The sequence below is a fragment of the Schistocerca nitens genome, chromosome 2, assembly GCF_023898315.1.
Source record: "Schistocerca nitens isolate TAMUIC-IGC-003100 chromosome 2, iqSchNite1.1, whole genome shotgun sequence".
NCBI classification, from domain to species: Eukaryota; Metazoa; Arthropoda; class Insecta; order Orthoptera; family Acrididae; genus Schistocerca; species Schistocerca nitens.
Genome location: NC_064615.1, coordinates 492694775 through 492721112, shown reverse-complemented (window position 1 = coordinate 492721112; position 26338 = coordinate 492694775). Strand labels below are relative to the sequence as shown.

Here is a 26338-nt window from a genome sequence, read left to right as displayed (position 1 = left end):
CGCCGTGCCCTGTCAAAGGAACCATCCCGGCAGTTGCCTGAAGCGATTTAGAGAAATCACGGAAAACCTAAGTCAGGATGGCCGGACGCGGGATTGGACCGTCGTCCTCCCGAATGCGAGTCCAGTGTGCTAACCACTGCGTGGGCCATCTTGTTGTCCTCCCAGAGGTCCATCAGGAAGGCCAGCTGGTCGGTCTGCCTCCGCGCTACGAGGGCGTGTGCCGTCATGGCGAGGATCCAGAGAGTCGCCAGTCGCTTGGGTCGTGGAAATGGGTTGTAGTCTGGGGCGGTGATTGCTTCCACTGTGATGCTTCCCGGCGCCGTTCTGTTGATGTGGGCCACCATCTGCTGGCACGCTTCCCAGATGTTGATGGCATTCCCGAAGGTGAATCGGTGCTCGAGGGTGTCGGTCATGCCACATACGTCACACTTGTCACTTGCGACGAGTTTTATCTCCGCTAGTCTTTGGTTGGTTGGTACCGTTCTGTTAATTATTTTGTACCATGTCTCCTTCGCATGTTCAGGCAACACGTTTTCCGAGACGTTTCCCCATATTTGTTCCCAATTGTATTGCGGGAGTTTGTTTTCAATTTTTTTTGCCGGCTTCCCCCTGAGGGCCCAGTATATTCTCTTGGCTGTTCTGTGGCTGGGGTTCGCCACGATGTCCAGAACGTAACTTTTGTTGGCATAGTGCAGCCTAACGTGTCGCATTCTGAAGGGAATGTTGAAAGGTGGCTACACTGAGCCACAGCGCCAGAGATCGCGCTAGAGAGTATTGTTCCGCCGCCTCCACTGGCAGTGATTATTGAGAACTCGTAGTGGGCAGTGCTTTGGGAGAACTCGTGGTAGTCAGTGCTGAGATGTCGTAGTGAGTAGTGTTTGTTGAGATGTGCTAGTAGAGAGTGCTTGCTGAGATGTGATACTGAAAAGTTCTTGTTGAGATGTGGTAATAGCGAGTCGGTGTGGAGATATATTGTAATGATTAGAGTGATTTTGGTCAATATATGAAGGTAACGAAACTTGATTTATTTTTCATTATTTAATGTCGTAAATAATGCTTCATTACAGGTTCAGTCAACAAAGCATCTGGCTTGTGTTCTGGGATTAGAGTGTAATTCTGGTTTTCTTGAGTAATTATGGTATTTTTATTTCCTTTAATTAATTCAATATAAATGATATATAAAATTTCTTGTGTTATTGAAGAAGAACCGTGCCAGATGCATACGTTGAGTCATACTTCCACACACAGAACAGTTACACTTGTGCTTTGGTTTCGTAGGTTTTATAGTTGCTGGGGACTTAATTAATTAATTGTGTTAACGGAATTTTCATTTCATTCCTTGTTGTTGTTTCATGCAGTCAGATTGCGTAATAATACTAGTCAGGGCCAACCGGTTACGAGACTTAGTAATCGGACAAACAGCTACTAAAGCAAAAAATTAAAATTATTTGCATTTTATTTTAATTAAGCCCCCATGCACGTGGCGACCCTGCTTCGGATCGTCCCTTGGAATTCTTCTGATTGTAAAAACAGTAGACAGTAGTATTGTTGTAGTAATTTGTAGTTTAGTAATTGTAGTCTATTTGCATGAGTAGATTTGGTAATTGTCATTCTTCTAATGGTATTTTTTTTGCAAAATTTCATTTCTGTTGTCTTGTCTACGGGTTTGACAATTAGTGCAATTATTTCAATTGTTCGATTGATCGTGTTTGAGGGAAACATTTCGTGTGAATGGTATTGTTGGAGATAAAGTGTCATTGTGTGTAATTTTCATATAGTGACGAGTTTTGTAAATGATTACGCGTTCGATGAAAAAGGCAAAAATGATGGATAGTGAGAATGACGAAATTGTTGACATGGCGAACTCGCCAACACAGGAGAACAGTATGATGAATAATGAAGTGGAAAACAATTTAATAAGTCGGGAAAATAGTCCGGAACCATTTCAAAATTTTTCTCAATCAGAAAATTCACAGAATACGAGATTAACGATAGAAGATTCTGAAATAATATCGAACACAGATAGCTTTACAGCTATGACGAAAGAAGTTGGTTTCGTGGGAAATGTTAGGGGCGAAAAGAATTTCGAACCGGCTATTATGGAGCAGTTGATGGGTGCTATATTACATTTGGGATCACAGATGGGAACTTTGCGATCTGAAATTAAAACTGATATGGGAACAATGGAAACACGGTTAGGATCTGAATTTAAAACAGAGTTGGGAACTTTGGCAACACGGTTAGATTCACAAATAGGAACAATTAAAACAGAGATAGGAACAATTACAACTGAGATGGGAACAATGGAAACACGGTTAGACTCACGAATAGGGACATGTTTCAAAAATATGAAAGATGAATTAAAGAAAGAAATCAGAGAAGAAGTACAACCGATTTTGAATTCTCACAATAATAGATTAATTGCAATAGAGATTAGGCAAAGGGAACAGGATAGAGAACAGGAAGAAAGAGATCGCGCGATAGTACAAAAATTTTCAGAGTTAAATTTACAACGTGCACACGATAAGGAAGAAATATTTGAGAGAATCGAGGAATCCGTACCAAATGACAGAATAAATAACCTAACACAACAATATGAACAGTTAACTACCAAATGTGTTAATACTGAAACCCGAGTCGCGACACTTACGGAAGACGTAAATAAACAGAAAGAAAAAATAGGTGACTTATCGGAAAGAGTTGAGGAGATTTCAGATAAATTGACAAATCTTAGTTTACATGGGGACAGAGAGTCGGATGATACAGCTCCATTACCATTTGCAGAAACCGAAGAGTACCAGAACATAAATAAGCATGTTGAAAATCAGGGAAAATTTAATGAACGTGTTAAAAGGGAAGTTGAGGCATTACGAAAGCAAGTCAAACAAATTGAAGGGGAAATTGTAGGAAAACACAGCAAAAGAAATTTGGAATCACAGATAGCAGAGGGGTTTGAAGAAAATAATTTGTTTCATTTACGGGATGCAACAAGAGGGCGCCAGGCGCGCGAACTTGACAATAATCGACATTCAAATTGGGACAGACGCGGTAGGTCTTTGTCGCCACGAGGCGAAAACTTTGACTATAAACACTTTTTGACTGTTCGGAAATTTAAGATCTTTCGCAATTCTAAGAATGACATACATCCATGTGCATGGTTAGATCAATTTATGTATGCACTCCCACCAAATTGGCCACTAAGTCACAAACTAGAATTTATGTGTGGATATTTAGAAAACGAACCGGCGATGCGGATGCGCGCACTCATTAGAGATTGTAATAATCTGAATGATTTTTATCATGCATTTCTATCGGCATATTGGTCCGAAAACACACAAGACAGAGTCAAACATAGTCTGATTATGCAGCGTAATTTTAAACAGTCTGAGTTCCGCACGCCGGCAGAATACTTTGAAGACATGATTCGAAAGAATCAGTGCCTGTCCAACCCTTATAGCCCGACTGAATTAATTCGCATTTGTTTAACTAAGCTGCCACAATCCATAAGACAAATTGCTTTAGCTGGAAGATGTAAAGACGACATTGAGACTTTTAAGACTTTGTTACAAGAACTTGAGTATGACAACGACGACGGGACTTCTTGTAACTTTTTCAGTAACAGTAATTATAATAGATTTTCAGAGAAAAGGGATAGTGATCGGAACGGGCGTTATATGGGTAACTTTGAGAATGACAGACGTAACAGACAGGACAATAGATACCAGCCTTATGACAATAACAGACGTTCTAACAGAAATTACACAGACAATTATAATAACGGTAATTCGTACCGGAATGATCAATCATACGGAAACAGTAATCGGTATCATCAAGACAGAAATTATCCATACAGTAATAGAAATTCTTACTACAGAAATAACCAGGGTAGTAGGTCTAACAGTAATTTCAGAAGTGACAGTCGAAATTATACAAGAAGTAGTTATGCAGACAGACAGGAAAACAGAAATTTTAATAACAGACACAACCAAGAATTTGCATCTAACAGACAGGAAGGACCTAATTGGCATCCTCCGCGTGACAGAAATTCAGAGAGACAAGTGGAAATAGTAGAAATTGATCCGCGAAATGACGGGAATAATCAAAGACGTGATGCAAACAATCGACCATGACTTGCAGCTTCGGCTTCTGGCAGCAATATAGACGGTTCAGAAAGTAATGACACTACAACTTTACACTACGTACGCCTGGAAGATATGAGAGACATTTTGCTAGGCGAAAAGGAAAATAATGTAGACGCATTTTTACATCCTGTTATTGAGGTATGTGTGGGTAAGAATAAGTTCACTGCAGTTTTAGATTCTGGGAGCCCATTGAACGTCGTTAGTGAATCAGTTTTTCGTATATGTGAAAGAACTATTGCCTGTCCTGTGCTACCTATTTCTAAAACTACAATTCGAGGAGCGATTTCTGGAAAAGGTGTGGAAGTTAAACAACAGACCAACCTAAATTTCATTTGTCAAGGATACGAATTGTCTGCTAATTTTATTATTGTTCCATTACTCAGTACACAGATTATATTAGGTATGGAGTTTCTTAACACACATAAGGCAATTTTGAACTTTAAAGAAGGAAGTGTGAATTTGACTGTTGCCGGAATGCCGAAATGTTTGAAATTTTTCGAGTGTTTAGCAAGATCTGAATCAGATACAAAATGTTTAAGGTTTCTTACTTCTGAGGCTTTCGTTGAGCATTATGACGACAGTGTGTTTATTCATGACAATGACAATAGATACAGAGACGCGATGGAGGATATAATTAGTAGCGAAGAATTAATTATTGAAAAGGTTAAGAAAGCTGAAGTGCTAGATGACGTTGCAAAAGAAGAGCTGCACCACATTTTGACTTCACATGCTACAGTGTTTAGTCTTCACACAGGAACTATACAAGGCTTACAATATTTATTTAAAGTAAAAGAACACACACCATTTCGCGGGAAAACGTACCCTATTCCTTTGGCTTACAGAGACAGGGTTAAGAATGAACTTCAATACATGTTAGATCAGGGCATTATTGAGCCAGCAGTCAGCCCTTATACCAGCCCATTACACGTTGTTCTTAAAAAGGATGGGTCAATTCGTTTGGTTCTGGATTCCAGACAGATAAATAATATTATTATTCCTGAAACTGACCGTCCACAAAATTTAGATGAACTTCTTCAACATTTCCATGGAATTAAAGTTTTATCCACGATTGATATGCGCGCAAGTTTTTGGCAAATAGAACTCCACCCTGATTGTAGAAAATATACTGCTTTTTTAGCCTTTGGTAACTGTTACCAGTTTCGGAAATTACCGTTTGGACTTACTGTATCTTCAGCAGCATTCATTCGTAGCTTAAATGAAATTTTACCTGTTTATCTTCGTGACAATATTACTTTATATCTTGACGATATTCTTATTGCTAAACATTCTTAGAGTGAGCACAACAAAATTTTGGATTCATTATTACGTATTTTTGCAAGAGTTGGCATTACAGTGAACTTGGAAAAATCTGAATTTGGTCGTTCACAGGTGAAATTTCTCGGTCACATTATTTCTACACAAGGTATTCTTCCTGATCCTGAGAAACTAGACGCTATTCGTAATTATGCTGTTCCTACCACAAAACGTGATGTTCGTAGTTTCCTTGGTGTCTGTAATTTTCTTAGACGCTTTGTTAGATTGGACAATTTGGCCACACCTCGTTTATGTGAACTATCTGGAAAGAAATCTAATTGGTGTTGGGATGAGGAAGCTCAATCAGAATTTGAACAACTTCGTGATGCTTTAGCTGCTGCTCCACTTCTTTCACATCCGGATCTATCTAAAGATTTTTGTTTGGCGACGGACTCATCATACAAAGGCCTAGGTGCACATTTATTTCAAGAGATAGAAGAAAACGGCGTTGTAGTACAGAAGACTATTGCATTTGGAAGTCGTGTTCTCTCTAAATCCGAAAAGAATTATTCGATTACGGAACTTGAAGCTTTGGCTGTTGTTTGGGCTTTCACAAAATTTCGCGCATTTTTGTTCAGTAGACATACTAAGGTTTACACTGATCATCGAGCTTTGGAATTTCTTATGTCGACAAAATTAACTCATGGCAGATTGTCACGATGGGCGCTGTACCTACAGGAATTTGATTTTAGTATTGTTTACATACAGGGATCTTCAAATATTGTTGCTGATGCTTTATCACGTGCACCTATGGGTTTGAAACAAAGTGCTGAAGAGGACTGCAAAGAAAACCATTATTGTTTGATGTACATTCAAGGTGTTGCGTTTGAGAACTTTATTTCGTCTTCGCTCCAGGACATCGCTAAGGAGCAAAATAAGGATCCAATCTGGAAGGACATTAAGGAGAAGTGGAGGAGAAAGGAAAGCGTAGCGATCAGACAGTATTATTTAGTTCGCAATGACATTCTTTTCAAACGAAAATCGGTCGACAACTCTATTTGGTTAGTTTGTATTCCTGATGAGTGGGTCAATAAATTGATTTGGTACACACATTTCAGTTATGCGCACTTTGGTCCCAGAAAATGCTTTCATAAATTACGAGAAAATTGCTACTTCAGTAACATGGAAAAACGTATTCGATCTGTTCTTGCCAAATGCAAATTATGTCAAAAGGCTAAGCCGCCAACAATTTCTCACAGAGCACCGTTGTTTCCTATCATTCCAGCGTAATTAAAGGACATGGCTGCAGTCGATTTGTTCGGTCCAGTGGTTCGTTCTACTAATGGTTTTGCGTACATTTTCGTAGCAGTGGAATTGACATCAAAATATGTGTGTTTTACACCTTTACGCAAAGCAACAGCTCGTTCAGTATCTAATGCTTTCATCAAACATTTTCTTAAAGAAGTTGGTCATGTTGATAAGGTCATATCAGATAATGGATCACAGTTTCGCTCTAAAATTTGGCTTCGTACTCTACGGCGTCGTAAGATTAAACCAATTTTTATTTCACTTTTCCACCCTCAATCTAATGCTTCAGAGAGATGGATGAAGGAAATCAATAAATTGTGTCGTCTTTATTGTCATCAGAATCACAGAACTTGGGATCAGTATCTTCATATTTTTCAAAACATTCTGAATGAACTTCCTAATGACTCAACTTCTTTACCGCCTCTATTGATATTAAAAAATAAAGTACCAACAAATCGCATTTCTGAAATCGTTCCTTTTCCGCCTTCACGGAAACTGCGGCATTCTGAAGTTGTGAACCTGTCTCTGCAAAATATTGCATCTGCGGCTGCTAGAAGAGAGAAATCAGCGAAACGTCCTGGTCGTTTAAAAATTTTGTCAGTTGGTCAAAAGGTGTTAATTAAGTCTCATCGTTTGTCTCATAAAGGAAAAGGTTATGTCGCAAATTTTTTCTGCTTTATAACGGTCCATATAGAATTCGCAAAATTATTCATGATAACACTGTTGAAGTAGAAACTCTTAAATCTCGGCGCTCTAAAGGAATACATCATATATCGAACGTAAAAATTTTTGTGGAATGACATACTTTAGAGAAACTAACAGCTACATGTAAACATGCAGAGAATACAAGGATACCGCGCCGTGTTCTGGCGGCGGCACATACTCAAAGCAACAGTCAGTCTGCGCGCCGCACAAGGCAGTCGTTGACCGCAAACAATCACTTTCTACGCCACGCGTCGACAGCTGATCGAGCGCTCAGTGCGAATGCACTGACAGACGTAAACAAATACACAGTCTAATTTCTCCGACTAAATTCTGTATAAAGCTATGGTGACTTTATAAATTATGTTATTAACGTTCAGTATTTTTCAGGATACGGTTGTGTAAAATATTTAAGACCTTTAGGTAAATTCTGTGCGTGTCCGACGTTAAGACGACTTGCTATGGAGAAAATCTCAGGAAGAATGTAATTTCGAAAAAAAAAAGTAATAAACTAAAAAGGGTAACTATTAATTGAGTTTATTTTTCAGGTAAGATAATTCCACTTAGGTACGTATTTTAGATGTAATTTGCTGCTCGCGATTACGTGATTCATACTTTGTGCTAATTTCATGTTCTATGAATTTACTTGTGAAGTGACGTGCTTGTGTACATTTGCTGATTTTGACAATTATTGATTAATGAACAGTGTTATTACTTATGTATATTATGCATCGCTTGGCTGCTATGCTTTTTCACTGATGTCATATTTTTTTATTATGTGCCTGCTGTGCTTATTTATTTACATTTTAATTGTCACATGATTAATTGTGCTGATATGGTTACGTATGTGTTATACTTTGTGATTTATCTGCTTGCGCCTTCATGTCTACTTATTAAGATTACATATGAACATTTATTTGCTTATGCTGATATGATGCTAATGACTTGTTTATTACGTAAGATATATGTTTGCTGCTGTGCGTATGGATTGCATATTTACACATTTCTGTTTGTTGTCACAACTACTCTTCAATTTAGAATATAGCAATGCTGATATACTGTGTACGTACATAGAGTTTAGGTTACACTGTGGTATTAATTATAGATTGTTCGCTTGGCAGAGCCTCGTTGTAGGAATTGTGCTGTATCCATTTGTTGACATTCTGTTCTCTACTGGTATATTTACTCGCTATTGCATGTTTTGCTTACGCTCAGTGCCTGATATTTTTAAGATAAGAAAATGAACTGCTATAATGCTACGAACGACATTAGTACAAGAAACTTCTAGAAGTCACATGAGATGGAGGTTTTATGGAAGCTGTATAAATTTATGCTAATAGGAACGAAGCTAACGACATGACATACCAACACTAGGTTAGACCATTGACAGTTATTACACTGCATTTTTCGTGAGTAATTGAAATAGGAAGTGACACTTGACACAAGAAATACTCCACATGTTTACTTCTGTTTGCCATAATTCTTGAAGTGGTGTACACACTGTGAAATATTATGATCATTAACACTTCGTAATCGTACTTACTTACTGAAAGTTATTCAAACTAAAGGCTGTTAGAGGTCATGTATGCATTTCTTTTATTTAATGATGGACAAGGAACCAAAATGTATCTTATAATTTATAATGAGTAGAAAATTTGGGTCAGATGGATTACACAGAGGTTGTGTGTGGACACTGTGTCTTCGGATTGTATGGGATGCTGAATTGAAGTTTGCACTAGGATTTTGTCTGTACTTGTTCGAGGAGACTGACTAGAGGAAAGAGTTGTTATGGAAGTGAAATGATATTGGTGCTGAGGTTTATATATATCGACGTATTGAAGAGGTATGATTGAGGTATTGAGATTATATGAAGTTGATGATTATTGGAGTTTTCGTGGACAAGAGGTAAGGTAAATGATATTGATGATCGACGTATTGAAGAGGTATTATTGAAGTATTGAGATTATGTGATGCTGATGATTATTGGAGTTTTGGTGGATAAGAGGTGAAGTAAGTGAGGAGCATATTTTTTTTATTTTTCATTGGTCTATATGGAACAAGGAGGATGAAGATGGCAGACTAGAACGGTCAAGTAGAAGGAAGATTGTCTACACACACACTTCGTTAAATCAGTAAGCAGTATATACTTTTTTTTGGAGAGAGGAAGTAATTGCATATCTTGGCTCACTGACAGTTGTTCAGCAACCGTACAATTTGATCTGGCTTGGCAAACATTGGTCTTGACATGATGACTATGACGCTGACTAACTATTATTGACTGTTATACATTGCTGCCACTACTACTTGATACACATGATGAACATAATAATTTGACAGAATTGCATTTACACAGTTAACACTATTCAATTACACAGTAGCACTAATGTGGATGAAAGATGAGTGAGTGTTTTTTTGTGTGTTTTCCTTTCCCTATCCCAAATTGGTACCAACCTATCTCCTAAATATTATTTTACTTGTTTGTTGTGGCTTGCACTGACACCCATAAATATTATAGGTTTACTGGTATTTGTGTATTGTAATAGTTAATAGGACAATTATCTGATATCATTTGTGTGTTTGTTATGATTTGTATGTTTAGTGTAAAAGCATTGTATGTGTATTCAAACTATTGTTCATGCCTGAACTGTCTGATTAGTGATGGTGCTGCACTTTTCAACATGATGTGTGACATTTAGTCATGTTTAATTTCTGCTGATGAACAGTGTGATTAGTGAAAGTGAATATTATGGACTGCGGTCTGCACCTGTTCAACATTGCTGGTGCCACTAATGGAACTGCTTATACTGAAATGGTGTTACTTGTTGGTGTCTGCACCTATTCAACATTACTGGGTGCCACTGATGGACTACTGCTACTGAAAAGATGTCACCTGTTGATATCTGCACCTGTTCAACATTGCTGGTGCCACTGATGGAACTGCTTATATTGAAACGGTGTTACTTGTTGATGTCTGCACCTGCTCAACATTGCTGGGTGCCACTGATGGACTGCTTCTACCGAAATGATGTCACTTGTTGGTGTCGGCACCTGCTCAACATTGCTGGGTGCCACTGGTGGACTGCTTCTACTGAAAAGATGTCACCTGTTGCTGTGTGCACCTGCTCAACATTGCTGGTGCAACTAATGGAACTGCTTATACTGAAATGGTGTTACTTGTTGGTGTCTGCAACTATTCAACATTACTGGGTGCCACTGATGGACTGTTTCTACTGAAAAATGTCACTTGTTGGTTTTTGCACCTGTTGACCATTGCTGGGTGCTACTGCTGGAACTGTCAACTACTTGTTTCTTGGGCTATGGAAAGCGTTTATGTGAATATTTGTATAAACTGATTTTTTGTGTATTACTATTTGTGAAAAGTTATGAGACTCTTACCTGCACATATTCGTCATTGCTGACGCTATTGATTGAACTGTTTAACCACATAATACTCGTGTAAACTATTATGTAAAGTCACATGTATGAAAGAATTTGTATTGCTTACTGTATTTTATATATTAGGTTATTGAAAGGTCAGTGCAAAGCCAAAATTTTATCTAGTTATATGATATTTACGCATTAATATTATCTTTTATTTTTGTCTGTATTTTTTTTGTCGAATTTGGTGGTATTTTCACCACCAATGCTGGCAAAAATACCATCAAATTCTAGCCTGTGGAGGAAGGGCATATGAAAGGTGGCTACACTGAGCCACAGCGCCAGAGATCGCGCTAGAGAGTATTGTTCCACCGCCTCCACTGGCAGTGATTATTGAGAACTCGTAGTGGGCAGTGCTTTGGGAGAACTCGTGGTAGTCAGTGCTGAGATGTCGTAGTGAGTAGTGTTTGTTGAGATGTGCTAGTAGAGAGTGCTTGCTGAGATGTGATACTGAAAAGTTCTTGTTGAGATGTGGTAATAGCGAGTCGGTAATGATTAGAGTGATTTTGGTCAATATATGAAGGTAACGAAACTTGATTTATTTTTCATTATTTAATGTCGTAAATAATGCTTCATTACAGGTTCAGTCAACAAAGCATCTGGCTTGTGTTCTGGGATTAGAGTGTAATTCTGGTTTTCTTGAGTAATTATGGTATTTTTATTTCCTTTAATTAATTCAGTATAAATGATATTTAAAATTTCTTGTGTTATTGAAGAAGAACCGTGCCAGATGCATACGTTGAGTCATACTTCCACACACAGAACAGTTACACTTGGGCTTTGGTTTCGTAGGTTTTATAGTTGCTGGGGACTTAATTAATTAATTGTGTTAACGGAATTTTCATTTCATTCCTTGTTGTTGTTTCATGCAGTCAGATTGCGTAATAATACTAGTCAGGGCCAACCGTTTACGAGACTTCGTAATCGGACAAACAGCTACTAAAGCAAAAAATTAAAATTATTTTCATTGTATTTTAATTAAGCCCCCATGCAATGTGCCTCGTGTCGACCGGCGCTTCTTCTGATGCGGGCTTGTATCCTGCCATCATCTTGGCTGTGACGCTGTCAGGGTTATTGTCCTGGATGGCGAGCGTTCGTTTCAGTAGAAGGGCTGCACATTTGGTCTTTATATCAACCAGACCTAGTCCCCCTTCTTTCGTTGGCAGCGAGCACGTTGCTTGCGCCACTTTGAATATATTTCGACGTCACGACAGGTAGTACACTGCGCTCGTAGCGGCTCGCGCAATTTCTATCGGGATGCTTAAGATTTGCGCCAGGTACCATGCTTTCGACAGGATCGTCGTGTTTATCAGGTCTGTTTTCTGGTGGATTGTTAGTTTCCGGTTTGTGTGCTGTCTGGAGAGACCTTTATGGTGTGTAGCACGTCTCTCCAGTTGTATGAGGCCATTCTAAGTGGACAAGACTGTATAAATATTCCAAGAACGTTATGGCTTTCTGCTATTTTGTACCACTGCATGTCTGGTTTGAGTCGTTGATTCCCTATCGGCAGTAGTACTGTTTTTATGCGGTTGGTTTGGGCGCCTGACGCTTTTTGGAATGCGTTCATGATGGTTTCTACTCTCCCAGTATCTTCCTGATCTTCAATAAAGATGCCTAGGTCGCCAGCGAAGGCTATACATGCTACTGCTTTGTCTCCTACGGAGAATCCTCTGATGTCATTTGTGAGTTTCCGCAGCAGCGGGTCCAGTGCTATAGCGAATAGAGCCATTGACAATGGACAGCCTTGCCTCGCGGATCTGTGAAAACAAGTTCAAATCCATTGAACAATTGTTATTATACGAAAAGTAAGTTCTCACATACTAAGTAAATCTTGTACATGACAAACGCCAACTACTCTCACTTTTAAGGTCGTAGTTGCAACAGATGCGACGAAGTTTTGAAGACTACAACCATGTGCTATCAACTTGGCTTAAAGAGAGAACATTCTGCTTTGCGAAGATGGCTTCTGTATCAAATAGTTCTTGAGAAGTTGTAATAATATGTGTCGAAAGTTGTTCGTTATTGGTACATATGCATTCCGTTTCTTTACCGCAACTATAAATTCGGATAAAGTGGTAAATAACTTCACACTGAGCGCTAAAAATGTCTTCCATTAGTGCGAGTCTGCAGAGCTACGACCTGTAGTAACATCGCAGTGTTGGAGAACCTGCAATAACGTATTCAGATAAAAAGGCAGCCAAAATAATTTTGTGCCCAGTGGGTGAAACGAGAAAAATTGTTACACATCACCTATAATAATGTGTACGTGTCATCAATGCCAAGAGTGATTATTATTGCTACGTAGACCAATTGAGAGTCTTCATTACTATCTAATGAGCAATGTTCTACTACAACATGAAATCACAAAAAATAATAATTAAGTAACATGAATTTTTATTTTCAGTGGTTCGTTACAACACTTGCCTTACTCTCGTTTTTTGTAGTTTGAGTTTAAATGTTTCTAAAATTTCACATACGTGCTGCAGGTTAACAGAACTGCACATATAGAATGACGTTCGCGATATTTATGACAAAAAAACATATATGGGAATAATAATGTGACGGATACTAATATACTGCATTTAGGTGGACACAACAATTTCACATACATATTAATGAGGCAAACGATGTATAAGGTGAAATATAATAATACACAAAGAAACATACAACATTTAGGTATATGATGAAGAGAAATTTACATCTATATCACATGAACAAAATACATAACTTGAGAGAGAGAGAGAGAGAGAGAGCATATTAATATATGAAAGACACTGCTTGAATTACGTTGTTACGTTGATACCCCTATTAGATACCCTTTTCATTGTATTTATACCCGATCATGTTTTGCCTGATTTATTTGGCTACGAGGAAAAGACACTGTAGGGGTAGGGCTTGCACATGTTACATACATTTTGGGACTGCGACACTTGCATACTTTCACCTTGCACTTTGCATGCTTGAGCACACAGTTTGGCACGTGACATTGCCCTTGACTTTGGGTAGGTAGAGGGATGGGAGGAAGACATCGATGGCGACGGTCGGCTCGGATGTTGGTGATGATGGCGGTCACGGTGTGCGCGAAACGTCTCTGAAGGTGGCGTCCAGCGGGACCTGCGGGAAGCTCAGGAAGTTCTGGCCGTACATGGTGCCTTGTTTGGCCCTCTTGTGTTCCTCCCACAGCTCCGTCTGTCTGGCTATCGCATGTGACGTCATCGAAAGGATCCACATCGTGTCCAAGTGTTTTGGCTTTGGGAAATCAAAAAATACGGGCTCATCCGGGATTTGAACCTTTTTTTTTGTAACCATATATATTTATTTAAATATATTAACGATGATTACATTTAACAAAAAAGACATTTTATTCTATTAACCTATTATATTCCTAGTGTTGGTTAATATTACTGTCATTTTATATGTTTCGTTTTTATATTTTCCTTTTTCGTTTTTCTCTTATTGTTGTTCCTTAAACCCTTTTACATGGCCATTTGTCGTCTTTTTTTTTGGAGGGGGGGGGGGTAGGTAGACATTGCAGGACAGGCATAACAGTTTATATTTAACATCGATGCATTGATTTTGAGTTTATGTTTCTGTATGTGATGCACTTGTGATGCCAGAGGCGCATTGTGTATTCTGGTTTGATCTCTTCCTCTAGTTTACACTGTTAAGTGGGACAGTATGAGGGAAACGTCATCAAGATAGATGGAGCAGAAGTGGAAGAAACTTTTTTACATATACTACAGAATATATCTAAACTGAAGAAGAGAGAAAATTTTGTCATATTACATAAGACAAGCAGAAAGGAGAGTGTGAGTAAACAATAGAATTTTATAGGCACAAAGTAAAGGAAATCATTTTAAAAAAATATAATAATAATAATAATGAGTAGTTGGCACTTTCCACTAAGTAATGCTTGTTTCCTAGTCAGTATAGTACAAATAACGGAAAAAAAGTTAATTAAACAAAACTGGTAGTACTACTGGGCATACTTGTGACACTGTTTTGGCTGCGAGCATGACAGATGTTCGGTGAGAAGCACTTTGTATCACTGAATTCACTAAGACAAAACATTTTATACTACTATACTTCACTATTTGATGCGAGAGGAGAGAGCACTTTATCTTTTCTGTTGCACTTATTCACTATCACTGCACACATTATTCTTGTGGTGAGGTGGCGGTGCTGAGGGTCACAGGCTGGGAAGGACTCTGGCGATTGTTGTCTGCAGTGGAATCTGCAGGAAGTTTTTGAAGTTCTCGTGGTAGCGCCTGTGCTGCTGGGCCGTCTTGTTCTCCTCCCAGAGGTCCATCAGGAAGGCCAGCTGGTCGGTCTGCCTCCGCGCTACGATGGCGTGTGCCGTCATGGCGAGGATCCAGAGAGTCGCCAGTCGCTTGGGTCGTGGAAATGGGTTGTAGTCTGGGGCGGTGATTGCTTCCACTGTGATGCTTCCCGGCGCCGTTCTGTTGATGTGGGCCACCATCTGCTGGCACGCTTCCCAGATGTTGATGGCATTCCCGAAGGTGAATCGGTGCTCGAGGGTGTCGGTCATGCCACATACGTCACACTTGTCACTTGCGACGAGTTTTATCTCCGCTAGTCTTTGGTTGGTTGGTACCGTTCTGTTAATTATTTTGTACCATGTCTCCTTCGCATGTTCAGGCAACACGTTTTCCGAGACGTTTCCCCATATTTGTTCCCAATTGTATTGCGGGAGTTTGTTTTCAATTTTTTTTGCCGGCTTCCCCCTGAGGGCCCAGTATATTCTCTTGGCTGTTCTGTGGCTGGGGTTCGCCACGATGTCCAGACCGTAGCTTTTGTTGGCATAGTGCAGCCTAACGTGTCGCATTCTGAAGGGAATGTGCCTCGTGTCGACCGGCGCTTCTTCTGATGCGGGCTTGTATCCTGCAATTATCTTGGCTGTGACGCTGTCAGGGTTATTGTCCTGGATGGCGAGCGTTCGTTTCAGTAGAAGGGCTGCACATTTGGTCTTTATATCAACCAGACCTAGTCCCCCTTCTTTCGTTGGCAGCGAGCACGTTGCTTGCGCCACTTTGAATATATTTCGACGTCACGACAGGTAGTACACTGCGCTCGTAGCGGCTCGCGCAATTTCTGTCGGGATGCTTAAGATTTGCGCCAGGTACCATGCTTTCGACAGGATCGTCGTGTTTATCAGGTCTGTTTTCTGGTGGATTGTTAGTTTCCGGTTTGTGTGCTGTCTGGAGAGACCTTTATGGTGTGTAGCACGTCTCTCCAGTTGTATGAGGCCATTCTAAGTGGACAAGACTGTATAAATATTCCAAGAACGTTATGGCTTTCTGCTATTTTGTACCACTGCATGTCTGGTTTGAGTCGTTGATTCCCTATCGGCAGTAGTACTGTTTTTATGCGGTTGGTTTGGGCGCCTGACGCTTTTTGGAATGCGTTCATGATGGTTTCTACTCTCCCAGTATCTTCCTGATCTTCAATAAAGATGCCTAGGTCGCCAGCGAAGGCTATACATGCTACTGCTTTGTCTCCTACGGAGAATCCTCTGATGTCATTTGTGAGTTTCCGCAGCAGCGGGTCCAGTGCTATAGCGAATAGAGCCATTGACAATGGACAGCCTTGTCTCACGGATCTGTCCAGTTTTATCAGTTTTGTTTTCCAACCATTGATTATTACTGTCGATCTCGCAGTACTTAGTATCTTCTGGATGATTGTGATGAATTTTTGCCCAAACCCGAGTCTGTTTAGTGACTCTACGAGATATTTGTGGGAAATCAAAAAATACGGGCTCGTCCGGGATTTGAACCCGGGACCTCTCGCACCCTAAGCGAGAATCATACCCCTAGACCAACGAGCCGCCGATACGAGAAGTTTCTCGTGTGGTATCCTCGCTGTGGAGAGAGTAGCCCAGTTCTGAGCGGCTGCGTGGCTGGCTGCCAAGGCCGGGAGCGGCGCCGGCCCGAGCCTCTCCCACTCTGCCAGATTCGCTAAGCAGCCCCACCAGGCTGCTGGGCCGATGTCCGGTGTGCTGTATAGACGCAACAGGCAGATCGGTAAGACCGTCACTGAGACACCTCCTTACATTCCTGTAGCAGTTCGGGCGAGTACACCGTTAGTTAGAGAATTATTGTTTTCGAGCTTCAAACAGGAGCGACTTATTTTAGTTATCTGTGTGGTTACTACCTAGAGCAAGCCTGTTCGAGGCGGCTAGGAAACCAAGAGGGCACCCGCTCTTTCGCCGGCTGGCTAGTGAGCGAAAATGAGACGGTCAGACGCCATTATGTAGCGCAGGGGAAGTGCAAACTGTGCGCCGTTTTCAGGAGAATTATCGATGTTAAGTTCGTCGGAGCCTTGGTCGCAAGCGAATATACTTACTGATACGATGCTTAAAACTGGGAGTAGCTCTTATTAAATCGATGAAAAGTAACATTATGGCCGAAATAGGAACTTCAGCGCGAAGGCAGACACTCCATCATCAACTTAGAAGACGTGAGTGTAGAGTGTCTAGTTAGTTAGAACGTGTTGACCTACTGTGCGACAGGCAGTCTCGTGATAGATTTCGTAATAAAATACGTCTACAAGTCTCGTATAAAAATTGCTCTCACCATAAATTTCCGTCTGGATCTACATACATGTTCCATAAACTTCGTCCGCAGTTATGAGACCGAAATCTACCCACGGAAGCTCACTCACAGACTACAAATAAACTAATTTCTTCGAATTAACAGTGCTCAGAAAGGGCCGGCCGGGGTGGCCGAGCGGTTCTAGGCGCTACAGTCTGGAACCGCGCGGCCGCTACGGTCGCAGGTTCGAATCCTGCCTCGGTCATGGATGTGTGTGACGTCCTTAGGTTGGTTAGGTTAAAGTAGTTCTAAGTTCTAGGGGGCTGATGACCTCAGAAGTTAAGTCTCTTAGTGCTCAGAGCCATTTGAACCATATTTTTGCTCAGAAAGTGGTAAATGACATTGATGCTTTAATGAGAAGCAAAATGTGTAGAATTCATTGACATCAAGTGTTTGTATGTTGGACATATGAAAAAACTGTCACGAAGTACAGTTTAAATTTCGTCCCGAGGCCAACGTTGGCCTCGGTTCGTCCGAAACGACGTTCGTCATAAGGCTGCACCGATCTTATGCAATACCAGGCTTCGGGCTTCGCTGCCCCGTGTTCTGCGCCTTGTTAATTAAAAGAAATATGAATATCATTTCTTCAATCTACCCTCTATATGTTGGCAAAAATACATACTTAAAGTCTGTGGAAGGCATAAAATGTCATCCGAAATCGTGCTGAATGCTTTTTCAGAAAATTGTTTTGGGCAATTAGTTCAGGAGCTCACTGTAAGTGTAAACGGTTGCGAAAACATACTCGACCTCTCTTCCTGAGCAAACAGGGAACATCATGGCGGAGGAGGAGGAGGATATTGGTGTTTAACGTCCCGTCGACAACGAGGTCATTAGAGACGGAGCACAAGCTCGGATTAGGGAAGGATGGGGAAGGAAGTCGGCCGTGCCCTTTCAAAGAAACCATCCCGGCATTTGCCTGGAGTGATCTAGGGAAATCACGGAAAACCTAAATCAGGATGGCCGGACGCGGGATTGAACCGTCGTCCTCCCGAATGCGAGTCCAGTGTGCTAACCACTGCGCCACTTCGCTCGGTAGCATCATGGCGGATACAGGGATTAGTGACCACAAGGTTGTCGTAGCAAAACTCACACCCAAACCCACCGAAAGTAAGCGCAAGAAACATCTGTTTCAAAAAGCAGATAATAATATTCGTTTGACGCCTTCCTAAAGATATTGGTTGCACAAGCAACGAAAGAAAGTAGGCCTATGTCAAATTTAAAAGAACGCAAGACTCCCAAGACTGGCGTGGTTTTTCGGAAGCTCGAAATTTAGCACGAACTTCAGTGTGAGATGCTAACTACGGTTTCCTTCACCAAAGAGGAAGAAGTAAATATTCCACAATTCGAATCAAGAACAACTGCCTAACTGAGTAACTTAGTAGATATACTCGGTGTAGCGAAACAGCTTATCGCTTAATAAGGGCAAGTACTCCAGTCCAGATTGTGTACCAAACAGGTTCGGCCGGCCGAAGTGGCCGTGCGGTTAAAGGCGCTGCAGTCTGGAACCGCAAGACCGCTACGGTCGCAGGTTCGAATCCTGCCTCGGGCATGGATGTTTGTGATGTCCTTAGGTTAGTTAGGTTTAACTAGTTCTAAGTTCTAGGGGACTAATGACCTCAGCAGTTGAGTCCCATAGTGCTCAGAGCCATTTGAACCATTTTTGAACAGGTTCCTTTCAGAATACACTGATACAATAACTCCACAATAAGCAATCATACACCACCGCTGGCTCTTCGAAAGATCCGTACTCAGAGACTGGAAAGCTGCGCAAGACACACCAATACCCAAGAGAGAACACAGGAGTAATCAGGAATTACAGACCCATGTCACTAACGTCGATTTGCAGTAGGATTTTCGAACATATTCTGTATTCGAACATTGAATTACCTAGAAGAAAACGATTTTTTTGACAAATAGCCAACACGGATTCAAAAAATATCGTTTTTGTGAAACGTAACTAGCACTTTAGCATCATGAAGTAATGAGTGCTATCGACAGGAGCTGGCATTCAAAAGGAGTTCAGGCGGCTTTCCAACGTAAAGGTATTGACACAAGCTCTGAAACTAAAAGGTGAATTGTTAATGTTCTTGCAAGATTCTAAATCTGGATATGCGAACTGCTTTTGTGAGCCTGTTTGGCTATTAAAATTAGCATTTCTCACGGATCTTTTTAGCCACCTAAATATTTTAAATAAGAGCCTCCAACGGAAAGAACAAAACATTATAACAGCTAAGGATAAAATCAAAGGATTCCTCGCTAAACTTAGTTTTTGGTCAACGTTTTACCAAAAGACGATGTTTGAGTCTTTCCCTTGTATTCAGACGATTGTCGAAGAAATTGCAATGGACCAGTCGGTGGTACTAAGTTTTCACATTCCTTGCATGCTGCAGAGCTTACATAATTTGGAAGAGAAACTGTTAAGTTAATTTCCAGAGCTGAACTCTGGCGCTGACAACGGTCATAGATGGATACTAAATCCTTTTTTTGATATGTCAGTACAACTGGCTGATCTGAGCTAGCTGACGGGATGCTCAAAATGGAATTTAATTCGCAAAAGATTGGCGTCTTCTGGATGAAGAGAAAAGAAGAATTTCCACAGCTGGCAACGGAAGCTTTGAAATCATTAGTGCCATTCGCCACTTCCTACCTTTGTGAATTAGCGTTCTCTTCAGTGGTCAACATAAAAACTAAGAAGAGAAATAGACTTCAACTAGAAAATGATTTGGTGATCTGTGTCTCAAATATAGAACCACGATTTGACAAATTATTAATGAATAAACAGGCACACCCTTCTCATTGAAAGTGTTGAATTTTTATTGTAGTCGGACCTATAACACTTGCTTACTTTCACCTGGCTAAGTGGCACACGTAGCAGATATCGCTAGTATCGTCCTACGAATAAAAACTGTTGAAAACAATAAAATATGAATTAGTGTCAAGTATGCTTTTTAATAATACAAATGAGAGACATTGGTCATCAAGCATCAGACTGCAGTTGTACCGATAAAGCGCTGTGCATTTGCGTATAATCGCTGGATCGTACCATTATTGTTACTGACTTTACTCTTGACGATATGGCTTATGCTCTGCGCGAAAGAAATGACAATGAATTAATAGAAAACGCGGAGGAAAAAAAAGCGTAATGTTTTACATCAGTGTTGTTGTTATTACGACGAACAAAGTACATCAGACGTTCCGACGAAGACAACGACGCCGACAATGAAGTACTCAGCTGTAATGTTTGTGACACTCCCCGCGTTGCAATTATTGTAACCGATACCTCCGCTCGGGTCTCCTCGACGATGTTGCCAAATTCTCTGCGACGGTGTTGCAAGCAAGAATCATGTTACTTCATGCCCTTGAGATACCTCTATATGATACCTCTATATGATACCTATGTGCACAGTGACCACATATGTATATTCAGTATCCCTGAGCAGAGAAAGAGACAGCCATAGTGACGTGGCCGAATGTCCTTTCGCACTGATTCATTCATGAAACATGACTATTACGCAACTTGCATTCACCCTTCATTAAAGAGAGCGATAGACATCGTGTTGCTTCTCACTGCTACAAGTGTTTGCGTATTTGAACTTTTCTAGATGTTTAAATTCGTGTTCATTATTATAAATGAGTTCCAAATCTGAACGTGAGCGAATTTGCAAGGTGCTTTCACAAAACCTTGTTGCCGGCCGCGGTGGCCGTGCGGTTCTGGCGCTGCAGTCCGGAACCGCGGGACTGCTACGGTCGCAGGTTCGAATCCTGCCTCGGGCATGGGTGTGTGTGATGTCCTTAGGTTAGTTCGGTTTAAGTAGTTCTAAGTTCTAGGGGACTTATGACCTAAGATGTTGAGTCCCATAGTGCTCAGAGCCATTTGAACCAAAACCTTGTCACTTCCGTGTGACATTTATACCATAGCAGATGATCGCCTTGATTCGTACGTTACCAGCCATGCTGCAACTGCTTTCTCCTGCGATCGCGACCCTCTGAGCAAGGTTTTGTGACCCCCAGGGGGGTCGCGACCCACAGGTTGAACACTGCACTAGAAGAAAGAAAGGGGAAATTCTTACAAAGGATATTCCTCCCTATGTGCACAGTGACCACATATATTCAGTATGCCTGAGCAGAGAAAAGAGACAGCCATAGTGACGTGGCCGAATGTCCTTTCGCACTGATTCATTCATGAAACATGACTATTACGCAACTTGCATTCACCCTTCATTCATACATGGAGGACACACTTCCGTAGCTGGATTTACAAAACGTGTGTCACAATTTATACATGAAAAATATGTTATATTACAAGACTAACAGAACTGCTCTGTGGCCATCACACCTACCACAATTCTCCAGGAACTCGTCCGGCGTACTCCAACCCTTCGGCTAGTAAGTATCACGTGAGTGCACACAACACTAGGCAGAAGACGTGGGCCGCGCGGTCAAGGGCGTCTTATCACGCCCCCCCCCCCCCCCTTCGTCGGAGATTCGAGTCCTCCCTCGCATGGGCATGGGCATATATGTGTGTGTGTGTGTTTGGTCCCATAAGGCCCTGCCACAAATTTACAATTTGACGTGGCTTGCGTCGCACTGCTCTGTGAAACACGCGATGGCATCACTCGTGCCGTTGAAGTTTCACAGCTACATAACTGTTCCGCCTCTCAAGGTCTCGAAGTCTGAGCCGGCCGCTGTGGCCGAGCGGTTCTAGGAGCTTCAGTCCAGAACTGCGCTGCTGCTACGGTCGCTGGTTCGAATTCTGCCTCGGGTATGGATGTGTGTGATGTCCTTAGGTTAGTTAGGTCTAAGTTTTAAGTCTAGGGGACTGATGACCTCAGATGTTAAGTCCCATAGCGATTAGAGCCATTTTTGAGTCTCTAAGTCTTTGTCTGCAACTTTTCCTCTACTTGAGCTGGTCGATCAATTACTTTGGCTATATTCTCCGTGTTGGCGAGCACTGCCTTACGTCCCTGCGCCAACGCCTTCGTATTGTGTAGAGTATTGTCGTCCTGAGTTTGTGTACCTTAAAGTTTTGCCCCAAACTCGTCCATGCGTTTGCTAATCTGCTCCTTTAATGCGATCGCCTCACGCTCTCTTTTTCGTTCCAATTCCTATACCTCCTGGCTCCGTTTTCTTTCTAATTCTTCTGCCTCCTAATTTCGTTTTCTTTCTAATTCATCCATCTGCCGAACTAGGAGAGCGATGGCTGGATCAGGTTCCGGTTAATAATGCGTGCTGTCATTGGCGAAGCAACCCGTGATACCTCTATATGATACCTCTATATGATACCTATGTGCACAGTGACCACATATGTATATTCACTATCCCTGAGCAGAGAAAGAGACAGCCATAGTGACGTGGCCGAATGTCCTTTCGCACTGATTCATTCATGAAACATGACTATTACGCAACTTGCATTCACCCTTCATTAAAGAGAGCGATAGACATCGTGTTGCTTCTCACTGCTACAAGTGTTTGCGTATTTGAACTTTTCTAGATGTTTAAATTCGTGTTCATTATTATAAATGAGTTCCAAATCTGAACGTGAGCGAATTTGCAAGGTGCTTTCACAAAACCTTGTTGCCGGCCGCGGTGGCCGTGCGGTTCTGGCGCTGCAGTCCGGAACCGCGGGACTGCTACGGTCGCAGGTTCGAATCCTGCCTCGGGCATGGGTGTGTGTGATGTCCTTAGGTTAGTTCGGTTTAAGTAGTTCTAAGTTCTAGGGGACTTATGACCTAAGATGTTGAGTCCCATAGTGCTCAGAGCCATTTGAACCAAAACCTTGTCACTTCCGTGTGACATTTATACCATAGCAGATGATCGCCTTGATTCGTACGTTACCAGCCATGCTGCAACTGCTTTCTCCTGCGATCGCGACCCTCTGAGCAAGGTTTTGTGACCCCCAGGGGGGTCGCGACCCACAGGTTGAACACTGCACTAGAAGAAAGAAAGGGGAAATCCTTACAAAGGATATTCCTCCCTATGTGCACAGTGACCACATATATTCAGTACGCCTGAGCAGAGAAAAGAGACAGCCATAGTGACGTGGCCGAATGTCGTTCGCACTGATTCATTCATGAAACATGACTATTACGCAACTTGCATTCACCCTTCATTCATACATGGAGGACACACTTCCGTAGCTGGATTTACAAAACGTGTGTCACAATTTATACATGAAAAATATGTTATATTACAAGACTAACAGTAAGTGAAAAACTGGTGAGGATACATACAAAAATAAATTATCCAGGTTACACAAAAGAGAGAGAGAAAACAAATGAAATCTGATAGTAATGTTATATGAAAACACAAAGCTGGGAATGTTTATAGCAGGGACTGACCGACAGTGCCCAGTTGTTTTGTGGTTACCAAAACAAAAATGAGACCTACTTAAATCTCTCGCAAGGAAGCAAACAGACCATTACAGTGTGTAATGTTCATCAGTGAAATAGGTGGGGACAAGACACTAAGTGTCACTAAACATTTGTGCATACAAAAACAATGAAATATTTTTTTTCTTTGGTCTATGAAATAAGTTGTGGATGGTAGCATCCTTGGGTTCGACCTATCTCGTGTAGGTGTTGACAGAACTGTTTTACACAAGAGACTACATAACACAGGCTGATGGCACAGTAGTATTGGTGAGCGTTGCGGCGGTCTTACAGACCAGGCCCACACGTGAGTCGGTGGGTGTGGGCGTTGGTGGCCATGACGCTAGACGCTAGACGCACGTCACGCTCCGGCGATGCCGCTGGCCGCTGCGAGGAGTGAGCGGTCACAGACCATGCCCACACGAGGACCAACTGTACACATGACAGACACCGTTTGTCGCACTGACGTCTCCCTTCGGCTGGACCGCCGACGGGAGGGCCAGGTGTCACGTCTCGTAGAGCTGCGAGGTGCCGGTGGTCGGAACAGACTGTGGGTGGTCACGCGCACCACGCCCACATGTGGACCGACAGTCTGGCAGCACGTACGAGGCGCTCCCGCGGCCGATGGAGATGCCCCTCCGTGGGCGTTGTTCACGGGTAGCCGTGTTGACAGTGGCGCGCCTTCCATCTCACTCAGCTATAGTCCATCGGTAAACTGAAGAGCGAGCGAGTCCCCACTCTGCCTACCCAGCTACGTCACAGGGCGCTTCTACAGGCTGTTTCACAACCCAGTACCGGCCCTGCCGCGGCGGGCGCTTTAAATCTGTGGCGACGCCGTGTACAGATACGTCTCGGCTGCGTTCATTTTTAGACAAATGCATTAAGACCATAAGGAATATAAAAAACGATAGCTTTTTCCGAAACACAACATTATAGAGTAAATAATATTAAGATAAGAATGGAAGTCAGGATTATACTACAAACAAAGAACCGAATGCCTGTTCATGAGAAGGTACTGTATGTTCCTCTATTGCTATTCGTAAAACGAATCCCATATAATGCAATCAATCTGTAGAATTTAAGGCTTGTTCTTACTCTGTGTTTCTACTAAAAGGTGGAAGTTTTCTTTGAAGGACTTTCAATACGAAGAGTGTTTAAAAAGTAAGCAGAAATTTATCATTTTGTGTGTTTTATTAGTCCGATTTGTCACTGTCTTCGTAAACATGTCTCAAAAGTATGTGTACAATGTTATACACTCCTGGAAATTGAAATAAGAACACCGTGAATTCATTGTCCCAGGAAGGGGAAACTTTATTGACACATTCCTGGGGTCAGATACATCACATGATCACACTGACAGAACCACAGGCACATAGGCAACAGAGCATGCACAATGTCGGCACTAGTACAGTGTATATCCACCTTTCGCAGCAATGCAGGCTGCTATTCTCCCATGGAGACGATCGTAGAGATGCTGGATGTAGTCCTGTGGAACGGCTTGCCATGCCATTTACACCTGGCGCCTCAGTTGGACCAGCGTTCGTGCTGGACGTGCAGACCGCGTGAGACGACGGTTCATCCAGTCCCAAACATGCTCAATGGGGACAGATCCGGAGATCTTGCTGGCCAGGGTAGTTGACTTACACCTTCTAGAGCACGTTGGGTGGCACGGGATACATGCGGACGTGCATTGTCCTGTTGGAACAGCAAGTTCCCTTGCCGGTCTAGGAATGGTAGAACGATGGGTTCGATGACGGTTTGGATGTACCGTGCACTATTCAGTGTCCCCTCGACGATCACCAGTGGTGTACGGCCAGTGTAGGAGATCGCTCTCCACACCATGATGCCGGGTGTTGGCCCTGTGTGCCTCGGTCGTATGCAGTCCTGATTGTGGCGCTCACCTGCACGGCGCCAAACACGCATACGACCATCATTGGCACCAAGGCAGAAGCGACTCTCATCGCTGAAGACGACACGTCTCCATTCGTCCCTCCATTCACGCCTGTCGCGACACCACTGGAGGCGGGCTGCACGATGTTGGGGCGTGAGCGGAAGACGGCCTAACGGTGTGCGGGACCGTAGCCCAGCTTAATGGAGACGGTTGCGAATGGTCCTCGCCGATACCCCAGGAGCAATAGTGTCACTAATTTGCTGGGAAGTGGCGGTGCGGTCCCCTACGGCACTGCGTAGGATCCTACGGTCTTGGCGTGCATCCGTGCGTCGCTGCGGTCCGGTCCCAGGTCGACGGGCACGTGCACCTTCCGCCGACCACTGGCGACAACATCGATGTACTGTGGAGACCTCACGCCCCACGTGTTGAGCAATTCGGCGGTACGTCCCCCTGCCTCCCGCATGCCCACTATACGCCCTCGCTCAAAGTCCGTCAACTGCACATACGGTTCACGTCCACGCTGTCGCGGCATGCTACCAGTGTTAAAGACTGCGATGGAGCTCCGTATTCCACGGCAAACTGGCTGACACTGACGGCGGCGGTGCACAAATGCTGCGCAGCTAG

The 26338-nt window shown here is 42.3% G+C and overlaps 1 non-coding gene across 1 annotated transcript; it reads right to left on the bottom strand.

Annotated features, from left to right (window-relative positions):
- Positions 1–16617: 16617 nt before the first annotated feature.
- Positions 16618–16689, bottom strand: Trnap-agg (transfer RNA proline (anticodon AGG)). The gene has a single exon. It is a non-coding gene; the product is annotated as a tRNA-Pro (tRNA).
- Positions 16690–26338: the final 9649 nt, after the last annotated feature.